The sequence below is a fragment of the Momordica charantia genome, unplaced genomic scaffold (genome assembly GCF_013281855.1).
Source record: "Momordica charantia cultivar OHB3-1 unplaced genomic scaffold, Mcharantia_2.0 BLBB01000041.1, whole genome shotgun sequence".
NCBI lineage: Eukaryota > Viridiplantae > Streptophyta > Magnoliopsida > Cucurbitales > Cucurbitaceae > Momordica > Momordica charantia.
The window spans coordinates 1-16,136 of NW_028275197.1; the positions used below are offsets into that span (position 1 = coordinate 1).

At 36.5% G+C, this 16,136-nt stretch overlaps 2 pseudogenes across 2 annotated transcripts; both read right to left on the minus strand.

Annotated features, from left to right (window-relative positions):
- Window positions 1–6,053: 6,053 nt before the first annotated feature.
- On the minus strand, window positions 6,054–7,865 carry LOC148207876 (superoxide dismutase [Mn], mitochondrial-like; annotated as a pseudogene). Its single transcript, XR_015787607.1, has 6 exons — window positions 7,488–7,865; window positions 7,262–7,307; window positions 7,032–7,157; window positions 6,885–6,941; window positions 6,577–6,655; window positions 6,054–6,273 (listed from the first exon to the last, which is right to left on the minus strand). The product of XR_015787607.1 is annotated as a superoxide dismutase [Mn], mitochondrial-like (transcript).
- A 925-nt stretch (window positions 7,866–8,790) lies between these two features.
- LOC148207877 (UDP-xylose transporter 3-like) lies at window positions 8,791–15,650 on the minus strand (annotated as a pseudogene). The gene is made up of 8 exons (XR_015787608.1): window positions 15,525–15,650; window positions 15,044–15,204; window positions 13,831–14,032; window positions 13,522–13,589; window positions 10,244–10,374; window positions 9,633–9,787; window positions 9,263–9,538; window positions 8,791–9,182 (listed from the first exon to the last, which is right to left on the minus strand). The product of XR_015787608.1 is annotated as a UDP-xylose transporter 3-like (transcript).
- Window positions 15,651–16,136: the final 486 nt, after the last annotated feature.

Below are 16,136 nucleotides of genomic sequence, written 5' to 3' on the forward strand. Positions count from 1 at the left end.
AGCTTCGCAATACCTTACTTTTCAAAAAATTAGGATCTAACATGATGAAGATACACTAATTAAAGTAGCCCTTTCTGGAAAAATATATGTTTTTTTTTAATAAGAAACGAACTTTCCCTCGATTAATGAAAGAAACAGAAAATTGTTTCAAAGATACAAATTCGCGAAGGAGTGAAAGAAAAAATGAAACAAAAATAACAGAAACAAGAATTAAGGGGAGTATAAAAGCCTCCCAGTTTGATTGAACAAATCATACTTGAAGAATGATCGACAAACAAATTAGAAAGAGCACAACATTGAGAAGCCTTAAACTTGACTAAATGAAAACATCAACCGAATCCTTACATTTCCCTTCGAAGATCCTCTGGAAAAATATATGCATATAAACACATTTCAATGGTACCATTAACAATGCTACAAAATACGTAAAGAATTACAAATGAAAATAAAGAACCAAGTGCCAACATTTGACTGATAATATATAAAACAAAGGATTGGAAATGTTTTTTTGTAATTCCTTGGATGGCCAGATGGGTCACCTTCTTTTTGTAATTTCAAATCATCAATGAATCAAAACAATATATGTATATATACATATATTTAAACAATATTTGAAGACAATCTCCTGTGGCTTCTCTCATTATTGTCAACGAATTTGGCACCTTTGGCTTTTGTTTCTTTTTGGATTCTCCCTTTCTAGGGGTAAAATTTATGCTTCTTTTATTTTTTTCAATTTGAGTTCTTTTTGTACCCAACTGGATGGGCTTTTGTAATCCCTTTAACTTTGGGCTTCGCTCACTGCTCCTTCGGTAATTTCATTTTATGAATGACATTTGTTTCTCATAAAAAAGAAAAACCAATAGTTCATAAAGTAATAATTTTTAAGAAACTTCAATCTGGCGCATCAGAGCATTGAAGGTGTCAAAGCATGATGGAGCTAACAGTTTAACCTTAAATAATTCCCGAAATTCTTAGCTAGTGGAAAGCAAAAAACAAGGTTAGAAAGTAAACAGGAGTATCTGATGCCCTGAGACGTGAAAGAAATTATACAATTAAATAAAAATTAGGGCATTACCTTCCAGTAATAAAGTTCAATAAAATAGTATAAAACTAGCTCAAATCCTAAAATATATGTAAAAAATTAAGTAAAATTAAAGGAAAGATTTTGTGAGGCTTCTCAAATTCCGGCAATTCAATTTTCAGCATTGATTTGAACTCTCAATGAACTTTTCTGTATTAAGGGCTAATGAAATGAAATACTCCATCATACTAAGAAACACTACAGAAATTTACTTTTTTGGTGTGTGTGTGTTTTTTGGGGGGGTGGGGTGGGATGCAACTGGGGTGGGGAGGGGGTTTATTCTGCAATAAATTATATATACCAATAACCAATTCGGCTAGCAACAAAGACAATTGAAACTACAATTAGCAAAAGGAAAAGGCTAAGGATACAACACCAGCTTTTTAAGGCAATAAACACATAAAACAGATAAATACCTCTACTAACACTGCGTCCAAGGTTGTTTGTTCTTTAATGGGATCAACTATTTTAGATGCTTCAGGGTCAAAAACCCTCAAGCTTGGCTCAGACCTCCTCGATGAGATTGAAAACATTTCCGTGCAGTGTCTAAGGAAGGTTTCACTCAGCAATAGCCCATGACCACTATTTTCTGGTGCTTCAGCTGTGAAAACTCGCCATAAGTCAAGAAAGCAAAGATTAACCTATGCAATCTTACAAAAAGATATCTCTTACCCACTATATCAGGTAAGGAAGATTTGATAACGGGTCCATGCAGGCTGATGCAATAATTTTCCCAATCAAATTTGCTGAAGTACTACTCCAAAACCTATACAGGACCTATTTGAACAAGCAAGCAGAACCAGATGCTGAACTGACCTATGCAGTAAATAATTAAATCTCGACTTTAAATGATTACTTACTGCTAAAGGGCCATGCAAAGAATTATGAAAGAGATGGAAATATACAGGACAAGTGTTTCCAAAGCATATGTTGATATCAGTCCATGGTGAGCACCAGAATTCGACTTTCATAATAGCACCAAGCTTTGATCAGAATGATGCTCCGTTTGAAAAGATGATCCTTACCAGCAAGACGATCAACCTGGTGTGGTTATAAACATCAGAGTTCCAACCTCAAATCATAAAACTTAGTGACCTAATATTGTGCTATACAAGCACGACAACTTGGAATAAAAAAGATGAAAACAAGGTGATGTTACATGTTACAGTTACACACAGAAATCACATGAAGTATGCATGAACTATTATGTGTATGTTGTTGATTGATTAAGCAAAGCATAAAAGTGCCCCGCCTTTGTATAAGTACTTTCAAATCGTATCAGAAAAATAAGTGACTGAACGATGTATAGATCTTGGGTAGGGTACCAAAAAGAAAGAGTGTCACATTTTTTTTTCTTTGATAAGAAACAACCATGAAACCCAAAAAGGGGAAGACAACCCTAAAGGCAGAAGGTAGAGAGAACCCCCCCTCAAGACAATACAATTACATCTGTCCAATCTTGCATAATCAAAAGTAGACTGTAATTACAAAAAAATCTTCTTGCGGATTGAAGCCCACGAAGCCGTATGCTTGATATTCACAAAAAGAATCTTTCAAACTGCTTTGTCCTCAAAAGTTCTACAATTTCTTTCTCGGCAAAGAAGCCAAAGGAGAGTCATCACCGCACAATTCCAAAGTACATAAGCTTTTCCTTTGTATATAAGAGTGTCACATATATACTTTATAAACAATAGTAGTTAGCCTTCAACCATACCTGTTCGAGAAAACACAGAGTGGCAGAGACCTCCTAACTGATTGAATGATATATCTACTACAATATTCTGCACCAGGCATTTCACAAGCTTAACTTAACCAACAGCAGAAGTAACATAGAAAAGCAAATCTTATCCAACCTGAACTAATAAAGACATTCTTGAATTAACAAGAAATATAGAAACTTCAATCCAAAATAATAGTGTTAACATCCATATATTAATGCATTGACGTTCAAACCCTAGGACAGGGCAGGAGATTGGTTATTATTCAAAGTTCCATCATCCTGGTACCTCCTATTCATGATCCCAATAATGTTCTCAACAATGGTCGAGGGAAAAGGTTATCATAACTGAAAATGAAATGCCAAAATCCAGCATATAAATAGAAGATAATAAAATATCTCGACAGCTTTACATGGATTAAACTTTAGCCTCCACAACTTTCAGAGACTAGAACCTTAAAGTTCAAGTTATCTGATGCTCACCAGAGGTATTGAATAGACATAAAATGTAAGGAATAAATGTTAAAACTTTATAAGAATCAACTTAAAAGCTGAGTCACAGGATCTTGATCAGTTGACCCAATAAGCATTCTTACTTTTTTCTTTTTCTTTTAATAAATTATATATATGCAAGCCCATTAACACATGTCAAGAATAATGGAAGCCAGACAACCATTTAAGAGTTCTTGAACTTTATAAGTCAAACTAACAATAGAAATTTTTTTAACAAATTTTTAATAGAAAGATCATAAGTTTAAATAAGAGTTAAAAATACAACTACATATTGAACTGATTATTCAGTGCTTGAACCAATAATGATACAATACTACATTTCTAGATGGAATTATGAAATAAAAATGTTTAACCAACGAAAATCTTGAGTCAAGACTCCTGACCACCCATTGATACAAGCTACCACGGTTTTTGAATGATGAGTAGATTTAGGAATAAACTATAGAACCACCGGCTTACCTTACATAACTAATCACATTAGACATTCATTAGAGAACTATAGTAAACCCTCAACCAAATTGCAATTATAAAGGCGTGTATATCCATGTGAAATATTAATTCAAACGATTTTTTTTCTCTTTTTATTTTTCCTCTCTCTCTTTCTTTCTTCTTTAATTTTTCTCATTTAGAGGGAAGGGTGAAACCTCAGCATCAATGCAGTGTACATCCTTCACTTCATACCGAGAAGTTCCACTTATTTCTTGTTCCTTAAGAACAGCATAAACATCAGAAACCACGGCACTCTCAATATTTGAACAGCAGATGGCAGTCAAATCTATATCTCCATCAGGAAGATACGTTTTGAGTGGCACGGAACCATATGGAAATACCTGTTAATGAAGCCAAATGAAATCATATTGAACGGAAACCCATCAAAAGCAATCAGCTTAGCGATACTTATCTTTAGTGAACGGAAAAGAAATATGCTTTTAATGTATTTAACGTGTGATGTGTTTAAGCAGTTCAAGTACAAAGATAAACAGAAACCGGTATCACACAAGACAAGTTATAGTGATGTATGCAATATGAATCTGTAAACCCAATCACTTGAAAAGTTACCTCACATCCTACACGAGTTCTGATCAATCGTTGTACATAGTCAACAACCTCCTGTCTCTTCTGCTCAGCCACCAAAGTGGGCCGAATTCTACGGAGGATATCACCGGCGGTATTTTCGGCCGTCGCCCAATTTTCTGAAGTAATTAAAGAGGGATCAGAATTTAACGTAGGAAATGGCAGAGTTGACAAGTGGGGCAGGAGTAATCGTCGCCCAACAAGATGCCATGGGGCCGTGGCGAACAGACTTGGAGATCACTCATGTAATCAAATGTAGCAGAAAGAGAATGGTGTATAATATTAAAGAGGGCAACGAAAAGGCATTATCCAGGCCGATTATGGAACGCTGGGAGACGAAGCAGCGCGATTGTCACGTGGAAAGAAAAGGAACGAGAAATTTAGAGACAAGGGACATGTGGTTTACGAGAATTGCATGCTGGTGATGGGAATCCAGGATAGGGGCGTCAACCGATGATGCGTAAGAGAGAAAAGAATCAAGAGAGGGAGAAGGAGAAGAAGAAAGAGTTGAATTACCCAGGACGGAAACTGATGAAAAGTTACTCTTCCTCCCACAGAAAAGAAAATGACAGAGTCGGGTGGTTCCCAATGTTGTTTGTATCAGTGGGCGAATACGTTTCAGTTTCAGCGACACAATTTGAATTGGCAGCAACCGGACCGCGATGCGACGCAGCGAAAGCGGAAGGAAATGAGAAATCGAACGTACAACCTCACTGTCTTGACTCTTCTTGACTCTTGATTGATGGTGGGAAACTGGAACCGGAAGAGAGAATGAAAAAGAAGTATTTGGCTTTGCGTACGTCGTTTTACGGGAACCTGCTGCGGTGGCGGTGCTTTCTTCGCGAGCAGCAGCAGCCAGCGGTGACTCGTCTTTCTTCTTCTTTCTCCTTTTATGTAATTATCATCAATTTGACATAAACCTCGGTTACTGTGGTGTGGTTAATTATCTCCGACTCTCAGGTTCTCAATGTCAACAGCTAACACACATTACATTACAACGCTAATAAGCTTAACCTGCCCATAATAACGTATATGGTGACCAAACTCACCCGCAGCATTGCGCGCGTCGCATGCTTCCCTCCCTTATCCTCCAATTGATGAGAGATGACCAAATATAGTTTCACTTTCATACTTATCTTCCGCGTTTCACCCACACAGTCTAAAACAAAGATGGTTCATCACTTCAACATTGTGTATAAAGTCCATGCATATCGTCAATAGTTCCTTTTTTTGTCTCTCTTTCGAACGAACATGAGCATGTTTGAATTCAACTCCCATACATGTTAAAACAATAACCACATCTTTTGCTCCCATGGAACCTGCCCAATCAGGGAACTATGAGATACACCCTAGTCTCTAGTCTTGTTAATTATCATTATTCACAACAACGCAAGCTATGGTGAGGGTGAATAACATGAAGCTGTCTCCCCTCTCCCATAGAAGACGAATGTACATTCAAGTCCTCTACAATCATGTATCAGTGGAATTATGGTCAGCAACATATATTTTCAACATCAACCCCACAGACCTGCGTATATGTTTCATACCCCTGGTGGTAAATCAATATAAAGAGAGCTGCACTGAAAAGAGGCAAATACTTGGGAAAAAAAACCATCTGGCTTTATGCATTCATTGTTCTGGCCAAAGAAAGTACTTTGAACAAAAGATACATTTCATCTCATTACAAGGCTTTGAGGTCCATGCATACACTGATGCTCATTAGTCAATATTCACCAGAACACAGCTTCCACAAGATTAGACAAATGGACCCAAGAGACTCTTAACGACTCTCAACTAGAGGAGCTTCTTTTGCGAACACCTCACCAGCATATTTCCAATTTATAACCTTCCATATGTTTCTTCATATGTCTGGTCTGACATTTTTGTACTGCACCATGGAAAGTTCAAAACATCAAACAAGTAGCAAAAGATAGTTAGCTAATAGCTGCAGGCCAAATGTGATGATGACTTATTAACATATATTACATTATAGCATTTCACCACAACAAGGACAAAATCAAAGACGGTTTCCTACACAAGTTCCTTTATCACCAGATTCCCACCCACTTGATGCATTATTACCAAGTAAACCCACCACCAAGTAAGTTGTAAACAAGCTTTCAGTAAGCTAAATGAGGGGAATCTTCCAAAAAGTACAATGATCTTATCAAGGTAGACATAAAACAATTACCTGCAGATAATACGCATGCTCCCAGACATCTATCCCCAAGCAGAGGAACTAAAGCAGATCCTTTGGTCACAAGAGGATCCTGCAAAAAGATGCATCAGCCACATGACTTTCAATATAACCCACAATGGGTTCAAATTCTACTAACAAGTGATTAAAAAACTAACCATACTCCATAAATGAAAAAGTAAGGCGAATTGTTTGGCAATCACCAAGGAATCAACACAAGGCATCACCAAAAACAGAAATAGGAAAAAAACTGCTTCAGCAGCATGGATATAGCTTCTAAACAAATAAACCTAGAGATATACCTGATTGGCCGTGGTTTCAATTGATAGCTTCTTCAGTTCTTTATCCAGAGCAAGCCACTAGAAATAACTCAAAAATTCTTCAGTTAAACGTCTGTTTATATTTGGTAGACAAAAACGAAAGCAAATAAGACAAGGGAGAAAACATACCACCCATCCAGAGCCCTGTAAAGCAGCACCTTCTGCGTTGACTCTCTGAATCAAGGCTTCAAGAGAACCGAACTGAGTATCGATCGCCCATCCTAGAGATCCCTTTGGAGGCTCACCACCCCCTTCCTGCAAATATATAACAGAATATATTCGAATAGTTAAATTGAAACATCAAGGAGTTAAGAAATTAACCTAGAAACCGAATCAGACACACAAGGATTGGGACTTACATGAATGGGGGCGAATGTTTCCAGAAAATCGAATGATTAATGTGACCTTAAAAATAAAAGGCTCGGTTAATAACTGAGAAATGGCATATAATCTCGATTTACCCAATAAGTATCGTGCGATTCCCTAATTGAGGCGAATAGATCTGATTTCAAGTATTACACAAATGAGGAATCAAATAGGCATCGTAGTTTGAAAATCAAAAGAACAGAGAGCAAAAAGAAAGACCTCCGCCATTGAATTTGATGGCACTCTGCAATTTGACAACGGAAGTGGTGTCGCCTTTGTTAATGGCGTCGTGAAGCAGCTCAAGAGCCTGTTGTAGTTGGTGATATAGGCTTGATGATGCTTCTGATGATGAAGCTGCATAATTTCAGCGTTGATGACGGGCTCAAGAGCGCCATAGTCATAAGGGAGGCCAGGCAAGGAAACGGTCTGCAAACGCGAAAATGTCCAGAACCAAACGCTCCAGAAATGGTTGGCTTTAGGTTTTTCCTGCTCAGAAATCGAAGAGCCATTGCCGATAATCCCCTCTCTCAGTCACAGATGACAGACCACAGTATCGACTCACAAAAGAAAGAAAGCACAGGCAGGCGGCTTCAAGTAGTCGCTATTCGCTACAATTCACCAAGGGCCCTTTTCCCCTTCTTTTTTATTTTTTTTTTATTTTTTTTTGTATTTATAACCTATTGTTTTCTTGAAACAACAAATGTGAAGAGGATAGATTGAACATCTTAACCCGTGGAGAAAGAAACAAACAGGAGAAAATAACATACTTTAGTTGTCAAGCTATGCTGTAACATAAATATAAACTTTTAGTTTGTGCAACTTTGAAACAGGTGATAGTGTTCCAATCCTTATAGTAAAAACCATAAAACTTGAAAATGAAAATTCTAAATACGTGATGGTTATGAGGCCGTGGCGGTATGTGTATAGACTTTCTTTAAAAATAATTTTGAACGTCAGTAAAATTGAGGAGGTAAGATTACTTTCATTACAATTTTGTTGCTTTAGCTTTTCTCTAGAAAATATCTTCGTCTATTAATAATTTAAAATTTTAATCTTTAAGACTGTAATATGAATTTCAATTTGGTTTTGTATACTTCTAAAAGATGCGGCAGATCATCCTATACGATGAACTTTATTCTAAAGATAGGAATCTCGCAGTTCATATTTATTGAAAATTATATATTCAATCTCAAGACATTATTTTGATTGAAAAAAAGGTATTTGAGCTAATTTGCGTTAATATGTAATCAACGGTACCCGTAAAATTTTCATAACTGGGTAATGAGAGTGCAGTCTCGGATAATTTGGCTCTATTAAATTTTTGTCACCCACTAATTATAGAGACGTCAAAAGAAGCAACAAACAGTCGAATACAATTCCGAACTACGTAATTCGGTGGGCGCATACGCGATTAAGGATGTCCAGCCGGGAGTTTACAACTGACAGCCAAACCAGGATAGCTATAAATCACCAAAATTTGCAATTTATGAATATTGTTTTCAGGATGTTGTAAAACGGTCTATGTTCTCTGGTCCTCAATTTTTTGATTTTTTTTTTTTATATGCGTCAATAATCTGACAGAATCATATTACTTTAACAATACTCATAACTGCTAAAGGAGAAAGAGTTTCCCTCTACCTCTCTAATTTTATACTTCCATAGGTGTCGCACTCTTGATACACAGCAATCAGCATGAGAAGGCTCTTGCCAGCAATCTCTTCATTGCTGGGGGGGCAGCATAACTTGACCCACCGATTTGGGCTAACAACAAAATTCGTCAGCAAAGACGGCGACGGCCCTATGCATGCAGGTCCTTGTTTGAACTCCACGCCGAGCCTTGGGCCCCACACCATCGCCTAATATTGCCGCTCCCATTTTCAACACTTATTAGGGATCAGATTCACTTTCCTTCACCTAAAAATGACATTAGTTTTTGTCACACTTCCATGGCGGTAGAACAAGAGATAACATTTCAACACTACTACTTGTCGTACCTGGGATAGTTGTGCTGTGAAACTTCATTAGATTTCTGTTCTGTTGACTCTCGAGGGTGCAATAGTAAGAATAGAGAACCATTCCAACTATGGCAACCAGGATTCCAAAATGTTCCGCCAGCTAAATGGATCGTGAAGCAGGACATAGCCAACGCCAAAACTAAGCATGTCTTTAGATGTCCTAGGACCTGATATGTTACTGCCGAAGTCTTTCCAATAACTAAAAATACTGAAGTTGACTGAGACAGAAATAAGGCAGGAAAGTACAATGAAGAACTGTACAAAGAAGCACAAAAACAATCATGTCAGAAATAATATAGTCAGGGAGGTGGAAAAGGAAAGGAAGCTTAATTCTTTAACCTCACCACACTTGGGGAGTGTATTTGAAAGCAAAAACATTTAGATCAGTCAGACACCAATCCAGAAATGGGCCAGCGATGAACAGAGTTATGCCTGATAGGGACAAGACTGGTATAGAAGTTGTGTCGAAGAAACTTTGAACTTTTTCTGAATGGTATTTGTCATCTACAATTAACTGGTCAAGGTCTTGAACATAAGGGGGAAAAGTGCAGAAAATTATGAAAGAGAGTGCACGTAGACGCTCACACACTCATCAAATTAAACCACTAAAACTTAATCTTCATATTCACGATATTCAAACATGAAAACAGTTATAAACCATTGAAAATGAAGAAGTGGTGACGAGAATATATGAAGCTTTGCTAAAGATAGTCATTACGTATCAAAGGGCTGTTGAAATCAGTGCTAGCAAGTAGCAATTGATATGCTTTCAAATAAACAAGTGATTAAAGAGATAGTACGTCTGGTGGCGTCATGGAAAACATTTTCCAATCTGCAAATATATACTCGAGCAAATTAAATTAGTGCTTCCCACGAGACTTGCATTAGCCCCAAATGATAGCCAGACAAAAGGCATGCAAAACTAAACACCGAGTGTAAAAGTAACTTAGCTTAGGATACAATCTGTGCAACACACGTAGTAAGAACTGCAGCAAGACAAGAAAGAACCGAGAGCATTTAATTGTAGATCTGTCACTGTTGCAATTCCAACACCCAGGAGAAGGATCATGAGGGAAAACTGGATGCTTTTACTGCAATAGTATAGATATCAGTATGCTGCCAGAAGAATATTTATACAGGACAACAAACCAATACGCTCAACCTAAATGACCAACTGATAGATATGATTGAAAAATAAATCATCATTTAAGGGCTCATATTGACCAACAATTGAGAAGGTTATCCAAATTTTGTAGAATCAAGCTATTCACTATTAAACTACATCTGTAGTGGGTATCTACATATGGTGTATCCCAGTCCTTGTTTCAAATCTGTGCAACTGTTAAGAAAATAGATGACGAGTTGGGAGGTTCAGACAAATCGTTCAACAGGTGATTCCTTAAAAGTGAACAACTTAAAATTCTAGCATCCATCAGTCTCTCTCTCTCTTCTTCACCACCACTGACTATGAAACAACATTTTATATCCATTTTAAGTGGTATCTATTTACAGTCAACTGGGCTTTCCTTATGGTACTTCTCTCCTTGATTTTGCTACATGTTTAGATGCTTTTAAGTCACATTCCTTGAGACTGATTCAGATCAATGTATTAGCTTCTTAAAAGTGAACTTAACAAGTAACATTAATGTGAATCTCATACTCCTCTTCTTCTCCACATTTGTTTTTCTGCCACCCTTTTCTCTACTCTTCTTCCTCTCTTTCTACTCTTTCTTTACTCAGTCAATGAAGAATCCATTAAAGAGGTTAAAGGGCAACGTTTTTTAGTCGGAAAGAGTTGCCGGTAACCTTTGGCTAATAGCTAGCTTTTTTTATCTCGATAATTATTATTTTAATAGGGGAGAATGAATATTCTAGTAACCATATGGAGCGTAGGGCTGCCCTGAGACAGGAGCCCGAGCGCAATCAAGAGGGTGGTATTTTTGAAGCCCCCATTGCGTGGGAACCTTAACTTGTCCTACTAGAGCTTAATTCAATCACGTGGAGGAATAAAATAACAGTAGTACTGTCTTAACTCTTAGGTATATTGAAGTTACCAGAGGTCTTTGGAAAATAAAGGTTCTTTAATCGTTTCCAAATAACGTTACAGATTTACTGTCCTTATTAGGACAACTGTATGGTATGTGATGTCTATGTAACTTTTCAGAAATGTTGCAAGATGTTCAAAGAAATAACTGCACACGGATCTCCAAAATAGTAATCTAATTTATATCTGAAAAATGGTTCCAGAAGGGTGGAGAAATATAAAGGGTATCATGTATCATCCTCTTGATGTCACAAAGTTTGAACAAAGCTAAAAGTTGGTGGTGTGGTTTTAGAGCTTCCCAATTATCAATAGGATTGAATAAATTTCTACCTACAGTAATTCTGCCTTCTAAGTTCGCCAAAGAAAAACAAAACAAAAAAACCCATCTTCTATGTTCACTATAAGAATCAACTCTTTTTTTAGGAACTTAAGAATCAAACTCTTTTTTTAGTTCAACAACATGTGGGGTCTGGATTCAAACCTCTGTCTTTTTAGTCAATAATATATGTCTTAACCACTTAAGCTATTCTCAAATTCACTGCCAAGGAACTTCTTGATCCAAAAAACTTCTCCAAGAAACTCAATCCCATTTTCAGAACCACTACAGCATAAGAATTAGATGATGCTCCACAGGGAAAAAAATTAAAACAGAAATCAAAGATCAAGGATTGGGTAATTCCAAAGCCCAACCTGAAATCTGAATCGACACGTCAAGTTTTTCAAGAACAAGATTTCATTAAATAATATAATGGATGAAAGTATGAATATGCTGAAAAACCAAACGACGTCATTCATATGTTAAGCTTGGATTTTTTTTTTTTTTTTTTTACTTTTCTCTTTTGTTAGAAAACTATTCCATAATTCCATTAGTAATTTGAAATAACGATGAAGGGGAAAGAGAGAGACTCCAAGCCAGTACAAAAAGGATTGTCAATACAATGCGTACTGAGCTTTACAATTATAAAAAAGGACTAAGCACTTTAGCTTCCTCTTTAAAGGAGTTGAATCTTTTTTTTTTTTTCAAAGGGAGTTGAATCCTTTACTCCTCCAAAAAAAGTACTTAAAGATAACCCCCAGCGTAAAGATAGTTCAGTTCATCGAGCCAACTCCCAAGATTTAGAAAGTGTTCAGTAGGATCCACTTTGTGACTTCTTTCTGGTCCGCAACTAGAAAATGTTTTGGTCTATTATTTCTAACTGAAGAAAACTCACAATGACAATGGTTGCAATAACCAGAAAATCCATGGACAAAACTATGCATATGTAAGTGTTACGCATACTATCAAAATGACTACAAATGGCATAGAAAGACGCACAATCATGTAAAAGTACCAGTTTCTGGATTCCATGCTATTACTGTTCCTTGTTATTTCGTAAGAAACAAGACCTTTCATATACAGAAAAAAATAGATAAAATAGAAGTTGATGGCGTATACAAAGATATCTATCTACACTATCTATACCACAAGAGGAAATCCAAAAACATTAAAAATACACAATCTATAACACAAGAGAAGACATCCAAAACATTGAATTTTAATAAACTGCAAAGAATCTAAGAGAGGGCTCCTAGAAGAATCATAAACAACGAGTCACTAAAGACAACCAGGTAAGGTTTGTAAAACATAGATTGGTGCTGGTGCTGCAGGCCTAACCCACACTTTTGTAGTATAAATAAAACTGATGGCCAATTTAGCCTGAGAAGTGGACCGTTTGGTAGTTAATGAGCTTAATCAGAGTTTATAATATTTAAGTTAGTCTTAGTGATTAAAGTAACCTTCAACCAGAGGAAAACAATGCAAGTTACCATGGAATATTTATATATTTGAAGTGATATAAAGAGTTACTTTTAAGTTGGGAATTATGCATCTGCTGAATTTAGACATTTATATCTATGGCATTATAAATAACACTATTGCAATGGGCTTGAGATTAAGCAATACGGGTTCATGCAAAATCCCAATAAAATCATGACGAACTAAGTACCAATTTCATCTAAAAAAGTAACTAGATATGTGTTGGAAAAGAGCCTGACGCAGACAAATTACCAAGATTTAATTTCTTAAACACTAAAAATAATCAAGTATAGACTGTTATACAAAATTATAGGAATAAAACTGAACGGAAGCAAAGGCCTCTTGAAAATGGAAAAAGGTAGTTTTGTACATGAAAGATTCAACAGTTATTAAACTCACCTGAACTTTTTCCTGAAGAAAAGGGTCTCCAAAAGTACAGTACAGGGGATGATTGCCAGTTTTGTCATCTGGTATAGCAATCAATATAGACTCTTTATTCAAAGACTCAAAACATAAAAATAAATCAATACTTGGTTCCATAAGTAAAAACAATTCATGAGAAAATAAAATCACTAAAGTTGTACAAATAGAACATGCTCAAAGGGCGCTATAATTGCTCAAATGGTTAAAGATTTCAGGCTTGACATTGCATCTTAGAAGTAAAGAATGAATTCTAAAATCATGTGAAGGACAACACACTCTGTTCACCAAAAACATTTTACCCTGGTAGAAGCCAACAGAGTTAAAGCCCAAGCTGAGATTTAGAAGCCCAATTGAGATTCCATTTAGTATTTCCAAATCCCATAACAGCTCTCGCATCAAAAGGCTTGTTTTCAAACAGTTTCATCAATAGTGCCACATGAAGGGAACAAAATGTTAACAAGTAGATGCCAACTTGTCAATGTAGTGGCTGTGCATCAACCAATTCCATCAATGTAGCAGTTCACATAAAAAAGACAGAGCGAAGCATCAGCAGTTAGCTTCTGCTCATAGTTTGGCCCAAATAAATAGCCGGAAAGGTGAAACAGTCACTCTTGTCATAATATAATTAACAAACTACGCACTGATCTAGTTTCAGCAGGTTACTGTTTTGCTGGAGGCATATGATAAGTTGATAATTTGAATGCCAAATCATTTGGTTACGAATTTTGATAATCATAATGTTATAATCAGACAAATGGGAGTAGCTCATGTGCTGGTCCGGCTAGTCTATCTGTTGCCAAAAGAAACCGCACTAAATATCTTCTATTACCAAGTTTAATCTTCATGACTCACTTATTAACACTCCTCAGATGTAGTCTCATATATTAATTTTGATTCATAAAGTCCATCATTGAGAGTAATAATATTATAATGATTTAACATCAAGATCTCCTGTTAAATTATTACAGACCTTCTCATCAAAATATATACACACACACTACTAGACCTGAAAAGCTTAAAGTTAGATAAGGATGCATTTAATCTTTTCAAATCATTTGTTTTCTAAACACAAAACGTAATAATACATAAATTTACATGGAATGACTTTGTTAATGAGTAACAATTCATTTATGTGGCAAAATTGAGAGCACAGATAAATTCATCTCCCTTTTTGTAATCTTAATTTCATTGCATTGATGAAATAGTTTCTTCTTAAAAAGAAAAAAGAAGTGTTCGACTAAGAATACACCTAAGTCTAACCAATCCAAGCTCTCGAGAAAATCTAGTGATCAACGAAAATTTGGTGTAAGATACCGGAGGCTATAATCCTTGTAGATCCAGAAACCAATTCTTACGAAAGTTAAATGTTGGTACCTTAGTTGGGAGAGAATAAGATACGTCAATAATGCTCAGGGAATCTAAGTCACAATAGATGCAAACGAGAGGGCGTGGAATCAAGGTTTTGGAGCCTAAAGTGAACATATATTTAGCAACTCACCGAACGTGAAACGAGCGTGCTAATAAGTGCCTTGTTGCAAATGACAATCGAGACAGATGAAACCACCGACAAACTCAATGCCCCAATAGTCCCGAGCTGGAACTTCTGGCTGTCACTCATTTTCAGGGTGCTCGGTGTTGAGTCCTGCCTCGATCTGGATTCTGCAATTCCAGTCACCACCGTCAATAAAACCAAGTAGGCACATAACTATGGATATACGAAGGAAGATGGGGTGGTAGCTGAAGACACAGAAATTGATCAAGCATCAACAAATTCGAGCGTATTCATTCTATTACCATGAACATGAATTGAAAACACGAAGGCATAGAGAAGCAGAATATGAAAATGAGCAGAAGGAAACACAAAAAACGAGAAGAAAGAGTAATCAAACAACAGTGAATAAGATCTGCATAAAAATTGGAGGTGTAAAGCGCAGATCTGCTAGCTGGAAAGAAAAGTCAGGAAAAAGAAACGAGCATACCGCAGAGAGACAAATGGAGGGAGAGAGAATCGTACGTGTATGCGCTAGAAGAGTATCTGTAACATATAATGATGCAGAGAAGATTGATTGGAGCAGTGTGCGTGGCTTTAATGGCGAAGGAAGAAGGTTAACAGTTATAAGAAGGAGAATGGAGAAATGGAACGAAGAAGAGAAGTAGCACAAAAACGTTGTGAATCGATTCATAATAACAAACCATAGAATTTACTTAATTAATTAATTAATCAATTAGTCGCTCGCTCGCTGTCGCTACTCGCCTTCACTTCGTGTAGAATAGAACGTATTGTAGATGGAGACGGAGCGGAAGCCCACCAAATGAAAATTGAGACGATAATAATAATATAATATTCAAAATGTAAACAGACGATTTGGACCAGAAGCAGAGCCCACGACTTTATTGTATTATTACCACATTTCCAGTAATTCTCGTTTTAATTCTTTATCGTTTTAGGATTTGGGTCCAACGAATTCGCCAATTATGAATTGGGACGCTTTAACCATTCAGCCATGGATGCTTAGTGGGGATCCTCGTACATGGTGAATAACCAAATTCCAATTGAAATGAAATCTTTAGGATAAATCAATGCAATTTAG